Source organism: Chiloscyllium plagiosum, chromosome 7 (genome assembly GCF_004010195.1).
Source record: "Chiloscyllium plagiosum isolate BGI_BamShark_2017 chromosome 7, ASM401019v2, whole genome shotgun sequence".
Taxonomy (NCBI): domain Eukaryota; kingdom Metazoa; phylum Chordata; class Chondrichthyes; order Orectolobiformes; family Hemiscylliidae; genus Chiloscyllium; species Chiloscyllium plagiosum.
The window spans coordinates 64,321,074-64,340,574 of record NC_057716.1 but is presented as its reverse complement, the minus strand read 5'-3'; the positions used below and the strand labels follow the sequence as shown (position 1 = coordinate 64,340,574).

The 19,501-nt window shown below is 37.6% G+C and overlaps 1 protein-coding gene across 5 annotated transcripts in view; it reads left to right on the top strand.

The window, feature by feature from the left end:
- Positions 1-19,501, top strand: part of csrnp3 (cysteine-serine-rich nuclear protein 3) — a 241,642-nt gene that overhangs the window by 11,019 nt on the left and 211,122 nt on the right. For all 5 annotated transcript variants that reach the window (XM_043693911.1, XM_043693912.1, XM_043693914.1 and 2 more), the window contains one exon: positions 10,528-10,609. The gene's annotated coding sequence lies outside the window, so the exon portion shown is untranslated. The remainder of the gene's footprint in view (positions 1-10,527; positions 10,610-19,501) is intronic.

The following is a 19,501-nucleotide window of genomic DNA, read 5'->3' as shown; positions in this document are numbered from 1 at the left end:
TGCATCTAACTTGAGTTGTAATTGCATAGCCCCATCAATTCAAACTAAAATATCAGGTATAGTTCTTAAATGTGCTGCTGAAAACTAACATTTACACTTTAGATTTTAAAATTGTCAAAAAAACCTGTATCATTTTATTTATTCAGTAGACTATGCTTGGTCTAACGTCATTTAAGAAAAACTAACTTTAAATATTTTCAACAACTAAGGAATGAAAGACGATTTCTGGCAATATTTAGTCTCCTCGTTTAACTGCATTCTGTCTGGAGCCTAGGTGGTTAAGTGTGTATTTCCCAATACAAACATGATTAACTATACAGCAATGAATCCATTGTAGCACTTCACAACATAGAATATTCTATTTTTAAATATGTATTTAATTTTCCTAGGTTTTTGTTTTGGCCAGGTCTGAAAAGGACATTGGTCTTTGGGGGTTGGTGGGGGGATGAAATCTGATGGAGTCATATGCCTCTTGCATGTCTATTACTTCCAGATTTGATTCGATTTTTAATTTGTCATTTTATAAATAGCTCCAACCTTTTACTCAATCGATGATTTTTTTTATTGTACAAGTGCTGCAAACCTTGCTTCAATTCTTTATTTGACCTCTAGTTGTCATTTTTTCTTCATTTGTCTGTTTCATTTTGAGTTCCAGTTCTGTCCTCCATTGTTTAGAGACTGGTCATTGTTATAACCTTTTTCTAATTTTACTTGTGTTCTGCTGAAATAGCTTATTTAAAACAAGGGGATACCATTGTAGTGTACCGTGGATTAAAAAAAACTATTTTGATTTCTGGCCATCATTAACTTCATTGCTGAATGCTAAACCCCAGCCATAGTGTATAAAATACACTTATAATTTTCAAGTGTTTTGTCAGTATTCTTTTAAGATGAATGGAAGTTCTAAAATCCTTTGACTTAAGCAATTTTTTTTTGTACTTAGCAAGATGACTGCCAGGCAGTTGTTGTTTTACTGAGCCTTCTCTGGTAAATTGTATATTATCAATGTCTAACCATCTGTAATTTGACTCTGATTTAAAGTAATATTTAGCAGATATATATTTTCAAAAATATTTAGCAAAAGAATCCAAAACAAAAACTTTTTTTTTTGTCTCTTTGTAATCCTTTTAACATTGTAGCCATGTTAGCATGTAATTAATGCGAATTCCAAACTCTGTCTATTGGGATCCTTAAACAATTCTGAACTAAGATGCAAAGTAAGGTAAGTATGGCATATTCAAAACAGACCACATAATAGGCTAAATGTAAATTTTATCCAAGCTTGTTTTTTTTCTCTCTCAAACATAGTTTCATGTGAGCTTAAAAGGAAAGCCAGAAATGGTGGGATAAAACTTCTGAGTCTGCCTGAAACAGATTGAATGGCCCTATAATTTCTTCATTTATCATTATTTACTGTATGCATTTATTTCTTGTACTTAATGATTTGTTTATATTGATAGTTTTTTGTATAATAGGATCTGATTGTTTATCCAGACATTGTTTTATGTATGATTTTTGTTTTTAAGGAGATTTTACATAATTGCTGTTGATTTGCTGTAAAAGAGTGTTGCAGGTTACTATCTCAATAACCTTTGTAAACAGATGAACAATAAATTGCTTCAATTTTTTTCTAGCTAGTACACTGTTAATATCATCAACTGTTCATGCAACTACTACACTGGTCAAAATATATTAAGTGAATTTTTCTAGATTTTACAGTAAGGACAAAATCATTTTAATTGGAGGTTGGCCCCTCAAATCAATGCTTCATCATGGTTTTGTCCTGTTTTCATTTGAATTCTTTTGTCATCGCATCATTTGAACAATGTCTGACATTTATAGCATCCTAATAATATTGTCTTAGCTTGGCTTAGGGTAAAAATTCCCTTTTATAACCACTTGAATTCTTCAGTAAACTTTAGGATGTTCATGAGATGTTTGTAATATGAATTAATCTCAGCCCTAGTAATGTTTGGTTGAAATGTTAGTCAGGCTGTAGACCAATAAGCAATTAGGTGATATTTCATCATCTTTGTATGGCCAGATGAGGAGGAGTGATTTAATTCCTTTTTTAGTCCCTTCCTGGTTTGTTGGAACAAATATTTTTATTTCTTAGCAGACAGACAGTTATCAGATTTGAATTAAAATGTGGTTCTACTCAAAATGAAGAAGTCTGTTGCAAAGTGTCTTAAAGTGAATGAAAGGGGAAGGTTATTACCTGCTATCACAGAGGGGGAAAACAATAAAAAGAGACACCAGCACACAAACGCCATTAATAATTTTTTTTTTAAAAGGCTGGTACAGAAGGGAAAGATAGAAAATATGTAGTTTAGAGGTCTTTGGTGATAGATATTTAAACCCGAGACCACCGTAGTTAATTACTGACTGGTACCTTCAATAGTGATGATGTGTAGATTTGTTTGAGTCCTCTGAGTGGTTGTTTCCCTAATATTTTCTGCTTCATTTAGTGGCTGCCTTCCAACTTGATACAAAAAAGAGACAGGGAAAATGAGTCTTCCAGTCCTGACTGTTATTAATCCATGTTCTTTTTTTCTGGAATACAAAGAAGTTGAATTTTTAAGAAAATATATATATTTGTGAGTCTGCTTTCATTGTTTCCTTGTAATCTAAATTATCTAGAGGCTGTCACTTCCCAGCAGGAGAGGCAGTAGCTTTGTTGTATTATTGCTGGGCTGTTACTCCAGAGACCTAGGTAATGTTTTCGGGACCAAGTTCAAATCCTGCAGTGGCAAATACTGGAATTTGAATCAATTTTTAAAAATCTGGAATTAAGAGTCTAACGGTCACCGTGAATCCATTGTTGATTGTCAGAATACCTATCTGGCTCACTAATGCTCTTGAAGGAAAGAAATTGCCATCCATACCTGCTCCAGCCTACTTGTGACTCCAGACCCACAACAATGTGGTTGACTCTTAACTGCCGTCTGGGCAATTAGGGATGGGTGATAAATGCCGACATTCATCCTGTGAATGATTTTTTTTTTCAATAAAAGTGAATTTACAATATAGATGTGATTGAAAGTGAAACCCAGACCTGACTTCCATTGCATCTTGAAAAATGCTAATTTTGGCTTGGACCATATCTCTCTGATTTCACAAGGCTTGCTTCAGTCTGTAATTAAGTGATGACTCCACCAATTTTAGATCCATGTTCTTTCCTTAAAACAATTTTTATCTATCAAAAGTCTCTAGTATTAATATCAGTTGGTAGAAGTTGAATATTGACCATTAATGGAATAATAAATTAATGGAATTAGATTTGTAATTACTTCAGGTAATGCAATTGAGAACATTGACAGTGTTTGTAATCTGCTTTTCCAAAATGTTTTCGTTTTTTTTTTGAAATCCTGATTTATTGTTTTTACTTTGCTTGTTTGATACACAAGGATTTAGTTTCAAAATGGTTTCATTGTTTAGAATCATAACATTTTGCATTACATTCCTCCTCAGGTTTGTGTATATTTTCTGAGAAGCTAGTAATAATGTCAAATGGAAAGTGTGGGAGCCAGCTTGAGGTGGAGATTTGGCAATGGGAGAGCGTTTTGGTCATGGTGAAAATTGGAGATGAGCCCACAAATACAAATTCTTCCTCAAAGCATGGTATTTCCCACATTTGCAGGGATGAAAGTGGGATTATGTCAGGATTTGCACAGGTCTAGCTCCTCGAGACAGCTGGTGTTTAAATCATCAGAAAAAAAATGGGTTTTACAAATGAGTGTAAGCATGACAGACTCATGACTAAGGTGAAAGCATGTAGAATTGGGTCAAATAGCAAAGTTAATGCCAAAGTGGTGTTCACAAATTAACTGTTTGGATTGTAGAGCCTGGAATGCAACTTTAAAATGGTTGGATGTGACCAAATTGGCTGTATATTATTAATATTGAAGGAAAATGTGACAAGATACAAGAAGACATGACTAAACTCTCAAAATGGGTGTGTAATTGGCAAACTAATTTCAATATTCAATTTGTCTTTGTGCTGCATTTTGGTTGGAAACATGAGGTTGCATACCATTTAACAATCTAAAAAAAACAATAACGTGGATGTGCCGGTGTTGGACTGGGGCGGACAAACTTAAAAATCTCCCAACACCAGATTATGGTCCAACAGGTTTATTTGGAAGTACAAGCTTTTGAAGCACTGCTCCTTCATCAGGTAGCTAGTGGGACACGATTATAGGACACCAGAATTTATAGTAAAAGATCAAAGTATCATACAACCGATGTGAAGTATTGAACAAACCATGAACTCAAGATCCCGGTTGAGGCCATCTTCATGGGTACCGAACTTGGCTATCAACCTTTGTTCAGCGACTCTGCGATGTATCTACATGTTAATGAATCGAAACTTGCAATCCATTCTAAGTGATTGAAGACTTAACAGAAGTCTAGGTTTGTTCAATATTTTGTATTGTTGATCTTTTACTATAAATTCTGTATCCTATGATCCTGCCCCGCCAGTACCTAACGAAGGAGCAGTGCTCCGAAAGCTTGTCTTTCTAAATAAATCTGTTAGACAAATAATCTGTTGTGAGATTTTTAATTAAAAACTGATATGCAAACCATGAACAGTAATGATGCAGTTTAATAGCATTGTAAAAAAGCAAAAGATGCATTTGGGTTCATTTGGAGAGAAATAATTTCGGAAAGAAAAACGTTGTCCCTCTCTGTCTGGCCCCCAGACCCTCCCTTGCTCCGGTGGGCCTGAATGATTGGATCCAGTATCCTCAACTGCAGCCACATGTAGTTTGTTTCCAGGGAAGTGACAATGCTGCTGCTCTATGGTGAGTGCAGTCTTAATTTTGGTCACTGCTTCCTGTGGAACTGCTGGAATTGAAGAGCTGTCAAACTTCTGGTCTATGGCTGATCAGATCTCACCTCCAAAATCTAATATGGCAACGCCTCTGGCTTTGTGTGCCATGTACAGGGCCTCTCTATCTGGACAATCCTGACCAGTGTAACACTGGTATTACAAAGCAGTTTTATTTGATGTTAAACTCGTGGAAGATGTGCCCATTTCTGTACTTTGAGGTGACTTTTACTTTCTGTGGCAAAGGGGCAGCGCCATAGTTAAAATTTCAGTTGCTTCATTCCTGTATTTTCTACTGTTTCAACATATTTGTTTTTTTTTTCATCATCAATAAGGTTATTGTAGGATTCCAGTGTGAGGCTTATTTGAATTTTAATTCTCTCTGATTTGAGGGAGAGAACAGCCTAATGGTATGACTGCTGGACTGTTGATCCAAAGATCCAGGTGATGTTCTGTTGAACCTGAGTCTGAATTCCCACTATGGTAGCTGGTGAAATTGGAAGTCAGTTTATAAAATATTTAGAATTAAGAGTCTAATGGTGACCACGCATCCATTGTTGATTTGTTGGAAAAACTCATCTGGTTCACTAATGTCCTTTAGTGAAGGAAACTGTCATCCTTACCAGGTGTGGCCTACTCCACACCCAAATTCAATGTGATTTACTCTCAAATGCCCCTAGGCAATTAGTGATGAGCAAAATACTGGCCCAGCCAGCAATGTCCACATCCAGTGAATGAAATTTAAAAAAAAACTTGATCCTGCAAATACTTCAAGTCTACATGCAAGATCTCCTGAGTTAGAGTTAAGTTACTAGTACGTCAGTGGTATTCCATAGGGGAATATCTCTGTGTTTGGGTATCACTGTTGGGTTTGGCACACTGAAAATAGTTAAAGATTCAACTCAAATAGCGCCCCTGTGGTCTAGAATAGAAACACTGCAGCATTTTTTAACCTTGTGTTGGGGCTAAAGCATAACAGCAAAAGGAAGATCACTTTGCAAGGAACGGTGTTCTGATTTCAAGGTGAAAATCTTTGACAAATTGTACCTTTTCTTAGCAGTGTTTAAATTCTGTACTTCACAACTAATTGGTATGTAATTACAACTGTCTGTCTCCTTTCGCTCTCTTTTTCTTACACACATTGAAATTCAGCTGCCGAGATCTACAAAATAGTTGATATCAAATCAACCATGCATTGTCTATCATTGTAGTGCAGTTTTTGTATGGTCATTGGCAAGAAGAATTGGCTGAGGTATATATGGGTAGGAGCAACCATCCAAATCAACCAAAGTTGAATTTGGACATGAATGCATATGCACACGACATATTCAACACTGTTGTAAAACAAAGAACTGCAGGTGCTGGAGATTGGAAACAGGAATTGTTGGTGAATCTCAACAGGTCTGGCAGCATTTGTGGGAAGAAGGCAGAGTTCATGTTTTGAGTCTGGTGACTCTTCATCAGAACTGATAACAGCTGGGGGAGAAATCTGATATTTATGTTGCAAATTATTATTTTGTTTTGTCAGGGGGAAAGGAAGATGAGGGAAAGGTGAGCGGATAGGTGGAGATGGAGCCCAGAGAAAGAGAGACAGACAGAGCTTTGAAAAGAGTAGATTAAAAGAGGGGATAATGATGGCAGGCAGGGACAGAAGAAAAGCTGAATAAGTGATGATAATGAGAATGGAACGTAGTAGAGAATGGGTAGTCTGTGCTGAAAGCAAACCATGTAATGTGATAATAGGCCTGAGAGTGGGGGAAAATGGTCAGCTATTCTAAAAGCAACACACGTCAAAGCAGAACTGCATGTAAGGGTGGGTGAAAAAAAACATAGAAGGATGGAATCCGGCTCAAAAATCACTGAACTCAATGTTGGATTCTAGAGACTGCAGGGTCCCCAAGTGGAAAATGAGGTAATGTTCTTTGAGCTTGTGCTGAGGGTCACTGGAACACCACAGAAGGTCTGTGACAGGAATATTGATATGGAAACACAGTGGTACTTTCAAGTGGCAATGACTGTAAGCATTTTTACAGAGACAACATGGGTGCTTTTGCAAAGTAGCCTTCCAGTCTGCATTTCATCTTCCCATTGTAGAAGAGGCCACATTGAACAGCAAATACAGTAGTCTAGAATGAATGAAGTGCAGGCAAATCACTGCTTCACCTGGAAAGTATGTCTCACGTTTAAAGCTGCTATCGATTCTGATCAGTCACCAGTCTCAACGTTGACTCTACTTTCTTCCCACAAATGCTGAGTTTCTTCAGCACTTTTTCTGTTTTTGTTTCAGGTGCTATGCTGTAACCCCTTCAGTTGGGGAGTTCTTTCCTGAGCAGGTTCCTGTGACCCACCACTTGCAAAGTCGCAAAGTCACAAAATACTGAGTGTAATGGTCTTTGCAGTCGGTCCTGCTTCTACTGAAGATAAAAGGACCAGCCTTTGATTGTTTCAGTTGGAAGACACCAGGAGAATGAGACATGTAATAGATGACAGAGGAAGAAAAGTAGGCTAATTGGGTAGGAATTAAAATTACAATTAAAAATTTAAAGCTTTTCGCATTGACAGTTTATTACCCATCTGTCTAGGCATGGAAATTGTTCTCAGTTTTTATAATGGATGCTTTGTAAAACATCATTACCCTACTTTTCCCCCCACATTGGACCCATTAGCAGTGCTATTTCTGGGCCACCTGAGATTATCTGTTCCCTCAATATCAGCATCATTTTAGTATTGTGCTTTAGAAACATGGAAGATGCGGTATTTAGATCAATAATTTTTTAATCAATTATTTGTGCTGTGTATTATTTTGTCACTGTTTTATGTTGTCTGTACATATAAATATCTGTGCCATGCAATTGTGATTCGGCAGTCTAGTGCTTTATAATCCTTAAAATTCCAAAATATAGAAATGCCATAGTTCCACACATGCCAATCTGCAAAGATAATGGTCTCTTTCTTTTTAGAGACTTGACATTTGGCTATCTGAAATATTGTGTTTTATTTTATAATATTGCACACGCTACAAAAGCAGAATCGCCAGCTGACAGAGCCTCTGCGCTGGAGAAAAGTGCCAAGGTTTAAAACTGCAATCCAGGATTTGGGAAGGGATTCAAATAATAACTCAAATGTTTTACTTGATACATTGTAATACATTGTTAAATATAAGAACGGAGATTGCTGGATAATCTCTGCAGGTCTGGCAGCGTCTGTGGAGAGAAAGTACACAGATAGAAGGGCCATTGGACTAAAAACTTTAACTCCGCTTTCTCTATACAGACGCTGCCAGACCTGCAGAGATTATCCAGCAATTTCCATTTTTGTTTTGGATTTCCAGCATCCGCAGTTCTTCTCACTGAGTTTACTTTTGGATAATTGTAAGCATGTTTTTTTAGGAAAAGAAATGAATCTGCATGTTCTATTCCAATAAATATTTAAATCTTCATTTGGCCATTTAACACTTGCAATACTCACATCATTGATATTTGACTGAGAAAACACATGAGTATCTAAATTGATACATCAAGCATCTTTTGGCAAAATAGTTTAGAATGCTGTAACCCAACTGTTGTAATAATAAATTTTTTTTGGAGAGAAATAAATTTCTTATCAGTCAATAAACAAAAGACCTGTTGAGGAAGGAGAGCTCCATCTCATGACCTGCTTACTATTCATTAAGGGCATTGTATTCTGCTAAAAACTGCATTAAAAATGAGTCTAATTAATCTTTTTCCCATAAATTAATTCTACTGCAGGATTTCTTCAGCAATGAACAGCGCTTTCCCTTTATCAGTTAGAGTTCTTTCTGGTGCAGAGCTGTAATATGAGGTAGTTTAATTTACTGATGCCAACTTATTTATTTATATCTTGGTGGTTTAGTGAGTTGTCTTTTGCAAAAGTACAAGTTAAAATAAGTATCCATTCAGTGTACTTATTTAGATTCTTTATCATACATTAGGCACTGTCTGTTTATTTAAATCACATTGTAAAACTGTCTCAGAATCAGTAACTTGAGATCACAAAATAAGCAGAGATCATTTAGAGGGCTACGTTAGTTATCTTCATGCTATATCATCTTCGATATGTACAAAATAATGAAACATAACAGTCTACTAGCTACTACTTTTGTACAAAGTCATTAATAGTTAATGCAGAATGATTCTGTTATGTAATACAATGGTACAACAAGGTTTATGATAACAGCCTATTTTATTTATGTCTGTGATTTAATAAATTAAGTACACAAACATTCTTGTAATAATGTACCCTTCACTGGAACACAGTTGTCTTATGACTCCCAAAGGTAATGTTTCTATCAAGGGTTTACTGTAATTTGCATATTTATGAGTAAGCTTTTAGAATTTCTAAGTGATCCTTCAGAATTTGAAATAGGGTTCCTTAAGAAAGCTAATATTGTAAGAACAGTTCTGTGAACAGATTGGTACTTTATCATTTAAATTTATTCATTTTTATGTTCTGTGTTTGTTTGTCATTTAATTCGGAGTCTGAGATGCTCTGGCCTGGTTTCCTTTAAGGCTAATGTTAATGTTGCTTTATAATCATATGAAATAACCTTAATCTAAATAGTGAATGATGTTCAAAATGAAGAAATAAAATAGTGTCAAAAGCATCAACTCTGAGATAGTTTCTGTCCACAGCAATCAAACTGCTTTGTCATTCTTTCCTGCTTTCCATGACATCCATGTTTTATTTTTCTCTGTATGTGCAGGGGCTGTGTCATAAACATGTCACTACATTAGAGCTTTAACTAGTAGAGTTATGTGTTGACTATTCCTAATTGTTTATCTGAAGTTAGAATTTATTTATTTGTAATAAAGGTAAACATTGTTGAGCAGAGAAACTTGGTCACTCTTTTCTGTCAACCATGGATTAAATAACATGTAAATTGGGTAATTTTGTGAAATATTGAACTTTCATGATGACACTGGAAAGAGGAGGTCCTGATTTCCTGCACACTACCCCAGGAAGGTAAAACAGTATTTATTTTCTAAGCACCCCAGTCTCCAAAAAAGTCAGACCCCTTGTATACTTAATATTGTAATAGAGGGATAGGTATGATTCCATGGTCTTTCTTTCATAAATGTTATATTTAGATTAGATTAAGCAATCAATCTAATTACATCTCTATTTAATGCAACTTCATATTAAATAGCATTACTTATAATCACAACTAAGATGAGATGCAGAATTTTATGGATCAAAAGGATGCTCATAAACAAAAAAAACTGTTTTGTATTGACAAAAATGACATTCATGGTTGGCATGTGTAAGTATTTCTGAAGTTCTTCATCTAGAAAAGATCAGGGAATAAGAGATGGAGGGGAAAAAAAATCCAAGAATGCGGACAGGATTTTATTTTGGAACTACACTTCTTTAAAAGATTTTTTTTTATTGGGTTTCTTTGACTTGCTCATATTGATATTGGCCTTTTGGTCTGCAACATAAAATATGTTTAAACATTAGGTAATATAGTTGCAACACTATGCATGTAAATAGCTGTGAAAGTAGAATTCTGGGTCAGTGTTGAATTTTAAACTGAGTTGGCAGAACATGCGCATTGGTGGTATTTTTGTACATTCTAGGCCAGGTTTCCAGTCAACTCTTGGACCTGTTATTCCAGAATGTTCTGGCCCTATTTAATGCTGAATGCAATAGTTCATGTTTGTTTTTTCTTCCCCTAGGTGAAGTACGCAACCCAAATGCCAGGCCAGGAATCCACAAAATATGTCAACTGAAGAGAATCTTGTTTTGCATAGCATTGAGGTACCATTCAATATTAAGAAATGTTAGATTGAATTGTTCTGCAATTATTTTTTAAGCTACAATGATAAGGAATTTTATAAAAAATAATTTAAAGTCATCTTCTCCGGGTGATGGAGAAACAAATGTCTTTCCAAATTCCATCCATTTTCCATTTTTCCATCAGAGTTTGATAAACCAACAGCCAGAATCTAATGAAGTACACCACAAAATATAGTGAATGAATTTCTGTTTATTCAACAAGATCACAATTTTATTATCAATTCAATTTGCTGTCAATTAGTACTGAATTTTGAATTGTTTAATCACACTTGGCTACAGGAGAACATCTTTACAGGACAGCAACAGTCATTACAACCAATAGTGATTTTAATTGTAAACTCATTTGTACCTTTTCCTGAAGATTTTAATATCACATACAAATAAAATTCTGCTGTGGTTTCTAAATACTGGCAAGTTACTTTTTTGTTTTAGCTAGCAATTTGTATAAGTAACAAATCTATTCTGTTACATATTACATATTTTCAGTGATATTTTGACAGGCTGCAATACAAGTGAGATTCTACTTGAGAAATGTGAAACTTGAGCTGAAAAACAGCTGTCATTTTTATGCTGTGCAATGAATACAAAGAATCATTTTAATTATTGCATTAGACTTCAATTTTGTATAAAATGATGCTAAATCATTGCTGGAACAAATCTACTGTACAAGAGATTCCCTGTGAAATTCACTCAGTGTATTTTATCTGGGTGTACTGGAGGCTCAAAACCCAGGGAGAGTCTGATTTTGATTCCTGGTCAGCCCTAACTTTGCTAATAAACAACAATTAGCATCAGGATTTTTATTGTAGTGTCAAATAATTCATGCACAAAAATATACCTTGAAATGCTGTGTTGTTGTGTTAACAAATACAGCAATCATTTGCACATAATAAGATCCCACGAACTTTAAGATGACTGATCAGTTCATCCAGATTTGGTGCTTATCTAAATACTTGCTTGTGAGATGTATTTGTTGCCTATTGGACCAACACTTACTGTTGATTCTTAATTGCCATGCAGTCGGAGTGACCTGCTTGGGCCATTTCAGATGACCAATAAGATTACTGTAGGTCTGAAATCACAGGTAGGTCAGGTGAGGATGACAGCTTTCCCTTCCAGATCAATTTTTCACAACTATTGACAATGGTTACATAGTCACCATTATGCTAGCTATTAATTCTGGAAATTCATTGCTTTCAAATTGATTTGGATTTGTGTTCCTAAACCATTCACCTAGGTCACTGGATTGCTAGTCCCTCGCTATGCTATCACCTCCTTTAATTAGTTATAGAGTGTACTTAGGCAATGCTCCTACTGGAGTAGCTCATCTTATTTGAATTTTGCCAAACAAAACCCACTAAGTAAAAGGTTGGTCTGTTGAACAGCTTATAAATGGATAGCAACTCCTCGATGCACATTGCTTTCTTAGTATAGTACCATTGTCAGACTATGGAAGGAGCCTTAGGCCTTCAACATTCTGATGTAATCGTTGCCAATGGAAACAAAATGCCCAAATTGATCTGGTAGGTGAGATGTATCGGTGCTCCATAATGCTGTTCAAAATTGTTAGCCTTACTTTGTGTTGTATCATAATACATCTGTAAGGTTTTTCTATTTACTGAGTATGTTCTTCAGGTATACAAAAAGAGGATCAATTATTGACTTGAATGAAATTAAGAAATTAAAATCAGTTTGTGTAACTTACATCTCTTGTAGCATAAGGGTTTTGATAAACTTCTGTTTGCATTCTCTGTTTTATGTAATCCACCACCTGGTAATTATTTCCATTAGTGTTGTCATTCATTAGTGGTAAGAAATTACTACTGTGTAATAAGTGATTCTCGTTAAACCCATATTAGAAAATGAAACGTGTTGACACCACCAAAACAAAATTTGGAAAAAAAAATCTTTAAGCGGAAAACAGTGCTAATTTACTTAAAAAATGACCAATATTTCAGAAGTAGGCGGTGTTTAAAGTGTCATTCATGATCCAAGGTTTTGCGACCAAAATGTTTATTTCTGTTAAATTGAGAAAAAGTGTCTTGTAGAGCCAAGCTGCAGCAGCCCTCGAGTGTTGTATTTATTTTATGATTCTGTGATACACTAGGTCCTGAAATAAATATTGAAGGTTAAAATAAACCTTGAATACTGAAGGTACAGAAGTGTTTGAAGTTCAAGTTAAACTCCCTTCCACCTTCTTCTGTCAGGTAGAATATATACATGGATTTAGTAAGGGGAGGTCATGCCTGACAAACTTGGTGGAGTTCTTTGAAGAAGTGACAAGTAGGTTAGACCGGGGAAACCCAGTGGATGTGGTCTACCTAGACTTCCAAAAGGCATTTGATAAGGTGCCGCATGGGAGGCTGCTGAGCAAGGTGAGGGCCCATGGTGTTCGAGGTGAGCTAGGGTATGGATAGAGGATTGGCTGTCTGACAGGAGGCAGAGAGTTGGGATAAAAGGTTCTTTTTCGGAATGGCAGCCGGTGATAAGCAGTGTCCCGCAGGGTTCAGTGTTGGGGCCGCAGCTGTTCACATTATATATTAATGATCTGGATGAAGGGACTGGGGGCATTCTAGCAAAGTTGCCGACGATACAAAGTTAGTTGGACAGGCAGGTAGTACTGAGGAAGTGGAGAGGCTGCAGAAGGATCTAGACAGTTTGGGAGAGTGGTCCAGGAAGTGGCTGATGGAATTCAATGTGAGCAAATGCGAGGTCTTGCACTTTGGGAAAAAGAATAGAAGCATGGATTACTTTCTAAACGGTGAGAAAATTTGTAAAGCCAAAGTACAGAGGGATCTGGAAGTGCTAGTTGAGGATTCTCTAAAGGTAAACATGCAGGTTGAGTCCGTGATTAAGAAAGCGAATGCAATGTTGTCAATTATCTCAAGAGGGTTGGAATATAAAAGCACAGTTGTGCTACTGAGACTTTATAAAGCTCTGGTTACGCCCCATTTGGAGTACTGTGTCCAGTATTGGTCCCCACACCTCAGGAAGGACATACTGACACTGGAGCGTGTCCAGCAGAGATTCACACGGATGATCCCTGGAATGATAGGTCTAACATACGAGGAACGGCTGAGAATCCTGGGATTGTATTCATTGGAGTTTAGAAGATTAAGGGGAGATCTAATAGAAACCTTTGATATCACAAGGAATTAAGGGCTACGGGGAGAATGTGGGTAAGTGGAGTTGAAATGCCCATCAGCCATGATTGAATGGCAGAATGGACTCGATGGGCCGAATGGCCTTACTTCCGCTCCTATGTCTTATGGTCTTATACAAGTTTGAATATGAACAGGTTCAAGAACAGCTTATTCCCTGCTATTATCAAACTTTTGAATGGGCCTCTCCAGTGTTAAATCAATTATCTCTTTCCACGCTTTCTCTGCAGCTGTAATACTGTGTATTATGCACTCTGTTCTGCTACCCTGATGCACTTTTGTATGGTATGATCTGCCTGCATAGCACGCAAAACAACACTCTTCATTCTATCTTGGTATGTGACAACAATAAATCAATCAATCAAATTCTACACAAGTCTCTAATTTTACATAATCAGATGTTTTTTACAACACCTCTAACACTACAACCTAATTTCTCCCTGCTGGTTTATCTTCAGTGAAAATACTTATGATAATCTCAATTTCATTATCCAAAAAGATTCTATTTTGTCAGCCTCCCAAGATGTTAGAGTAATTGATCTCCATATTCATCTCCATATTTCATAGGTGGGATCAGCTGGTCTTTTGTGTAATGTCTACATCTACTGAGGTACATGATAATTCCTCAGAGGATCATGATGAATGGATGTTCAGCATCTTGTCACCGTGTCTGTGCAGGGATCTCTTGGGGAAGTAGGCTTGGCTTTTTCTTAAACGTAATCAGTTACCTTGTATGTGTTATCAAAGTGATGATATTGTCTTTGATAACACTAACCCTTACGGTGCGATGAGCTTCCCATGTGCAAAAACTAGTAGTCCCTAAATTAATGGAGAGAATATAGGCTGAATTGGACAAATCATATGTTATCATTCTTGTTGAGAAAATCAAGTCAATAACTACCAGGAACAATTGATTGTAATGTTACCTACCCATTTCTACTCAACTAAGGTTATAACCTATTTTCTTTTATGTAGATTCAGCTCGTTGACTTGTCACTTGTGTATCATCAGTGCTGGAGAGTGATTTTTAGAAGATGTGTGTATTTAAAGTGCATTAGTTTTTATTTGATCATGGAATGTGACATCATTGGCAAGGCATTGTTTTATCTCTGTATGACACATCCATATGCATACCTAGAAAGGATTAACATCACCACAATAATAATACATTGTGTCTCTACATTCTAGCCACTTGAGGTAACAGATTGATGCTGCTTGCCTGAAGAAAATAGAAATGCATGAAAATTGGTTGAAATTCTGAAAATATTTTACTTCAGTTAAAAATCACACCACACCAGGTTATAGTCCAACAGGTTTAATTGGAAGCACACTAGCTTTCGGAGCGACACTCCTTCATCAGGTGATTGTCCTATTTTACTTCATTTTACTTGAACCATTTCCATGTTCCTCAAAATCTATTTCATTGAGCTAATAGAATATTGCAAGCTATAATGTGGTTTGTAAAATAAACCTTTTCTCCTTGGTATAGAGCAGCTGCACCCACTGGCTTCATGAAAGTGCCTCTTTCATTCCACTCCTACAACTTTAGAGTAATCAGGCTTACAAGGCAAATTTTATGAGGAAAGGTACCATGAGAGATACCAGTAATTTATTTTTCCATGTATTCTTTCCAGTTGTATCTCCACTTTCTCCATATAGTAATCCAGTAGCAAGACTTAAACCTCTGTGCCTTTTACATGTGGAGCATATCCTTAGGGGTATTATTCATAGAATTATAGAACAATATAACATAGAAAAGGCCCATCATGCCTGTGTCAGCTCTTTGACACAGCTATCCACTTAGTCAATTTTCCAAAACTCTGCTTAAAGTATCCAGCTTTCTTTTGAAAATTCATATGAATTTTCTCAGCTGTTTCTGACATGCATTCCAATTCATAACTCACGACAGAAAAGAAATAACCTATGTGTCTGTGTTTTTGTTATCCTCATATATCACTTATTGGACTTTAAGATTGTTCCTAAGATATAATGTCGCTATGGACAGTGTTCCAGCCTAGCTGATGATTTAGTATAACTTCCTTATTTTAGTAGTCTATGGGTGAAATTTAATCGTCACGTTCACAAACTGGTGAGCTAGAGATTACAGCTTAGCCTTTTCTAAGAACCCTCTTTTGATTTTCCAGACTGTCTCGATTTTCCAGACTGTCTCAACTTTCCCAGCTCCAGGGCAACCTCTCATGATACTTGATGGTATAGAACAGGTTAGAGTGGTGCTGGAAAGGCACAGCAGGTCAGGCAGCATCCGAAGAGCAGGAAAATCGATGTTTCAGGCAAAAGCCCTACATCAGGAATGAGTTCTTCATTCCAGATGAAAGGCTTTTGCCTGAAACATTGATTTTCCTGCTCCTCTGATGCTGCTTGACCTGCTGTGCGTTTCCAGCACCACTCTAATCTTGACTCTAATCTCCAGCATCTGCAGTACCCACTTCTGCCTGGTATAGAACAGGTGCCTACCTCTGACAGATGCAAACAGAAGCAGGCCACTCTTGAATAATGGCAACACCATCAAGGGTGATGACAATTTGACAGTGCAAGTGGCCTGATTCTGAAGATAGTTTTTGGAGGTGTGGGACAGAGTTGGTGGGGTTGGACTGGGAAGTCCACACAAGAGTGGAAGCAAGGACTTTTGTAAAGGGTTTGGGTACTTTCCTTTGTATGTAACCACCAGATTCACTCCCTAGTGACCACATAATGCTTGAAGGAAGGACACAGATACACAGGCACGCAAATGCTTATGTGGTGTATCTTGAGCCCACCACCCACATATAGTGACTATTAAGAGTCATTATTGGCCTTCAGGTGCAAACGCTGACCTTAACCTTTTCCATCAGATTTAATTAGGGGAGCCAGAAAGGCAACTGAATCTCCTCTCTAAGCTTGGAGGACTCATTGTTCACAACTCTCCACTCAGTTTTGGGGAGCATTAAATATTGCCCTATGTTATTATTTACAATGTTGAAATGTCATGTGTTATTAATACCACCTCCACTTTCGGTCTTTTTTTCAGTGATATCTGTAAATATCTCTGGTCTGTCCATTTGTGCGTCCATCTTAAAGTAATATGTTACCTGCAACATTTTTGCTTACGTCTAGAAGCTGAAGTTGCAGATTATTTATTGAAAACATATATTAGGCTGTAGGAAATTGCTGATTTAATCACTGACCCTTGAGGATAGTTTCTTTTTCTTTAGTTTGACAATCATTGGGGTTGAAGCATCCAACCCAATCACCAATTATAGAAACCTTCTTACTTTGATGTTATGATGGAGTATGATGTTATTGCTATTATTGAGACTTGGTTGAGGGAAGAGCAAGATTGGCAACTAAATATCCCAGGATATAGATGCTTCCTGTGGGATAGAGAGGGAGGTAAAAGGGGTGGAGGAGTTGCATTACTGGTCAGAAAGGATATCCCCGCAGGGCTGAAGGAGAACACTATGGAGGACTCGAGCAGTGAGGCAATATGGACAGAGCTCAAAAATAGGAAGAGTGCAGTAACAATGTTGAGGCTGTACTTCAGGCCTCCCAACAGCGAGTGTGGGATAGAGGTACAAATATATAGACTGATTATGGAAAGATGTAGGAGCAACAGAATGGTGGATATGGGAAGTTTTAATTTTCCCAACATTGACTGGGATTCACTTAGTGTTAGAGGTTTAGATGGAGCAGAATTTGTAAGGAACATCCAGGAGGGTTTTACAGAGCAAACCGTAAATAGTCCAACTCTGGACAGGGCCAGACTGGACCTGGTGCTGGGGAATGAGCCCGGCTAGGTGGTTAAAGTTTCAGTAGGATATTACTTTGGGAATAGTGATCACAATTCCATAAGTTTTAGAATACTCATGGACAAAGATGAGAGTGGTCCTCAAAGAAGAGTGCTAAATTTGGGGAAGGCCAACTATAGCAAAATTTGGCAGGAGTTGGGGAATGTGGATTGGGAGCAGCTGTTTGAGGATAAATCCACATTTGATATGTGGGAGGCTTTCAAAGAAAGGTTGATTAGAATGCAGGACTGACATGTCCCTGTGAAAATGAGGGATAAAAATTGCAAGATTATGGAACCATGAATGACTAGTGAAATTGTGAGGCTAGCTAAGAGGAGAAAGGAAGCATTTGTAAGGTCTAGATGACTGAAAACAGATGAAGCTTTGGGAGAATATCAGGAAAGTAGGACCAATCCGAAACGAGGAATTAAGAAGGCTAAAAGGGGTCATGAAATATCTTTAATAAACAGGGTTAAGGAAAATCACAAAGCCTTTTATTCAATAAAGGAGCAAGAGGGTAATTAGGGAAAGGGTTGGCCCACTCAGGGACAAAGGAGGAGGTTATGCATGGAGTCAGAGAAAATGGGTGAGATTCTTAATGAATACTTTGTATTGGTATTCACTGAGGAAAAAGACATGAGAGATGTTGTAGTTAGGGATAGATGTTTGATTACTCTAGGTCAAGATGGCAGAAGGAGGGAGGTAGTGTTGGGTATTCTAAAACTCATTAAGGTGCCAAGTTCCCAGGTCCAGATGGAATCTGTCCCAGGTGACTGAAGGAAGCAAAAGAGGAAATAGCTGGGATATTAACAGATATCTTTGCAGCATACTTGAACACAGGTGAGATCCCAGAGGACTGGAAAATTGCCAATATTGTCCCTTTGTTTAAGAAGGGCAGCAGGGACAATCCACTTAATTATAGACTGGTGAGCCTGGCATCAGTGGTAGGGAAGTTGCTGGAGAGGAAACTGTGAGAGAGGATCTTTTTACATTTGGAAGAAAATGGGCTTATCAGTGATAGGCAGCATGGTTTTGTGCAGGGAAGGTCAGTCTTACCAACTTAATAACACTCTTTGAACAACTTATACACTTAATGGTAAAGTCCTAGGGAGTGTTCCTGAACAAAGAGACCTTGGAGTGCAGGTTCATAGTGAAGAAGGTGTTTGGAATGCTTTCCTTTATTGGTCAGAGTGTTGAGTACAGGAGTTGGGAGGAGAAAGTGAGGACTGCAGATGCTGGAGATCAGAGCTGAAAATGTGTTGCTGGAAAATCGCAGCAGGTCAGGCAGCATCCAAGGAACAGGAGAATCGACGTTTCGGGCATAAGCCCTTCTTCAGGAATGAGGAAAGTGTGTCCACACTTCGGGCTTATGCCCGAAACGTCGATTCTCCTGTTCCTTGGATGCTGCCTGACCTGCTGTGCTTTTCCAGCAACATGTTTTCAGTACAGGAGTTGGGAGGTCATGTTGCGGCTGTACAGGACAATGGTTAGGCCACTGTTGGAATATTGTGTGCAGTTCTGGTCTCCTTCTTAGCGGAAAGATGTTGTGAAACTTGAAAAGGGTTCAGAAAAGATTTACAAGGATGTTACCAGGGTTGGAGGATTTGAGCTATAGAGAGAGGCTGAACAGGCTGGGGTTGTTTCCCTTGGAGCGTTGGAGGCTGAGGGGTGACCTTATAGAGGTTTACAAAATTATGAGGAGCATGGAATACCTGTATCCGCTACCAATAGTGCTCGTCTGTGGGGTGCCGTGATCATATAGTGGTTAGCACTCTGCGTTGTGGCTGCAGCCACCTCGTTTTAGGTGGCACGGTGGTACAGTGGTTAGCACTGCTGCCTCACAGCGCCAGAGACCCGGGTTCATTTCCTGCCTAAGGCGACTCTCTGTGTGGAGTTTGCACACTCTC